The 2,523-nt window shown below is 45.9% G+C and overlaps 1 pseudogene; it reads right to left on the bottom strand.

Moving 5' to 3' along the window:
- Positions 1-754: 754 nt before the first annotated feature.
- Positions 755-1,763, bottom strand: LOC100941627 (annotated as a pseudogene).
- Positions 1,764-2,523: the final 760 nt, after the last annotated feature.

Below are 2,523 nucleotides of genomic sequence, written 5' to 3'. Positions count from 1 at the left end.
AAAGAATATATAAGCAATACGATCAAAAAATTATTTTTTTAAAGGATACACAGTTAATTTTACAATATTCTGCCAGCTGCTTTATTTCTGGAGACGGGTAAAGAGAGAAGATAAAATATGCACTTGAATTTGAGGGGCAGCTACATTGGAAGCAACAGTAGCAACAATTTTAGGCCTCTAAAGTTCCTGTGACCTTTAAGGGAATGCTGAAACTTCCTTGTTTGGAGATTTAAAAGTTTACGTTTTCCCTAGAGCAAGATCAACCATTTTTGCTGGGGTAAAAAGAATAAAGAACAAACGGAATAGTACCAAATGGGATTTTAACACAGAAAATAGAGCCACTCTTTTCAAATGCAAGATTTTACATTAAAATATGTTAATAAATCATAGTTGCTTTTCCTTTTTTTCCTGAGACACAGCTTCACTCTGCCACTTGGGTGGAGTGCCAGGAAATTATAGTTCTTAGCAGCTTCAAACTCTCAATTCTCCTGCCTCAGCCTCCCAAGTAGCTGGGACTACAGGCACCTGCCACAATGCCTGCTAAGTATTTTTTTTTTTTTTTCCAGTGGACATGCGGTCTAGGTCTTGGTCAGGCTGGTCTCAGACTCTTGAGGTCAACCAATCCTTCCACCTCAGCCTCCCAGAACATTAGGATTACACATACACAATCCAGCTGTCCCTTTGAAACTTGAGCCACTTTACTAAGGTCTGGACTCAGGGCTGCTCCCAAGGGGTGGAAGCAATAATTACTCTCTCAGGGAGAGTGGGTACCGTGCCGCCACCAGAGTGCAACACTGTGCACCTGGTCGGGGATGACCCGTATCCGTTCACTGCGTAGTGTCTGACCACCGAGGACAGGGGAATCTCTCACGCTATCATACCTTATGTCTGTGCTCGCGTTGATAGTAAGCAGGGTGAATATCATTCCCATGAGAATTGGAATAAAGATGAAATTGAGGGTAGGCAGCCGTCCTGCTCTGGGTTGGTATGAACATCTTCATACACAATGGGAGGCTACAATCCTCCCACACACTTACTCTTTAACCTAGGAGATTGTTTTGTGAACTTCACGTTAAATTCCCACATTGGCTCCTGTCTGTTCCCCCCAAAACCTTTCTGCACTAGAAAAGTGGGTATTTGGAATTCTGTAATGGAATGGCTGGATTCTTGGAGGTTGGCGCAGCAAATGTCTCAAAGATGGGACGCACCTACCCGGACAGCGCTTCTCTGCTGACTCTGCAGCTGGCGCAAAGGCAGAGAAGCGTCAGGAGTGTGACGCCTTCAGTACAGCCTGGTCCAAAAGGCAGCAGACAGTCCAGGCGTTCTTACAAATCAGAGGAAATTCACAATGTCCTCAGGACCGACATAGGAGGCCAGCCGTGGCCATGTACCCACGGGATACTCTCCCCCTCTTCACCCATGTCTTCTGCGCCTTGGCTTTTCTCTCTTGATGACTCCGCCCAGGGCATCTGTCTCATCACTGCTGTCCAGGGTGTCACAGGACTCACCGGCCCCAGGAAGAGCTTCCTCGGTGGAAACCTGGGAAACTTGCAAGGCGCAAAGAATTTCACTTCCTCCTGAACAGCGCTGGCGAGCGGTTCTCTGGACTGGTCCAAGGGGTCATACTCCTCTCCCGCCACTCGCCAGAGCAGGCGTCGTGGGCCTGGAACTTGTGTCCCTCCCTTAGACACGGGACATGTGGGACGTACCTGTGAGCCTGCCCCAGAGCTGCAGCCCACCCGGGTCCCCCTCAATGAGGTCATTCTGAAAAAAAGCTTAGAGCAGGTGCTACCAACCTGTAAAGAATGCAGGGAACAATAGTGAGCAAAGAAAACGGTACATATGCAGGTGGTACAGATGTTTCATTGTTGAACTGAAACAATTATCACGAAACATGGAAGGCCTGTTGTGGTCTTAGGAAAGCTGTGAGGTGGCCCGCTGTGAGGACAGCAGACTGGACCGCTGACCGTACAGGCACGCACACGCAGTGTCCAACCTAACAGCTGACACTTCAAAATGGAGGTTTCAAAAAGACCCTTAGTTATATTTTCAAAGGAATCTACATCCCTTTCATAATTATTTCACTAATCGGGGCCTGGGTTTTCCAAAGTGTTTTTCCCCCTGTTAACTATCTCTCAGACATGACATAGTCCTAATCAAGATTGGGTAGAAAAGGGAAAGACGATGGAACTTAACTCCGTCGTTATCACCTGTGATGAAACGCTATGTTTGGGAAAGGAAGTGGCAGTTAAATGCTCTAAAATAAATCATTTCTCTTTATTTTCAAGTTTTTATTTATCTGTCTTTCTTGGTCTTATGAACAGGGATAATTTAGGATTAGATGTACTCACTCTTCAATATGTATTAAATGAGGTTTTCCCTGTCTGAAACCAAAAAGATCTGGCATGTTTCTACTGTTGGATCCTCACAGTTACCTTTTAGGTGTGCGTTGATTCTTGGAGGGGAAAGTGACACATCATGGGAAAAGGACAATTTGGGAGATAGAAAACCTGGAGTTTACTC

Source organism: Otolemur garnettii, unplaced genomic scaffold (assembly GCF_000181295.1).
Source record: "Otolemur garnettii isolate 467f Iridium unplaced genomic scaffold, OtoGar3 scaffold00176, whole genome shotgun sequence".
NCBI classification, from domain to species: domain Eukaryota; kingdom Metazoa; phylum Chordata; class Mammalia; order Primates; family Galagidae; genus Otolemur; species Otolemur garnettii.
Note: the sequence above shows the minus strand (reverse complement) of the source record. Positions and strands in the feature narration are given on the sequence as shown.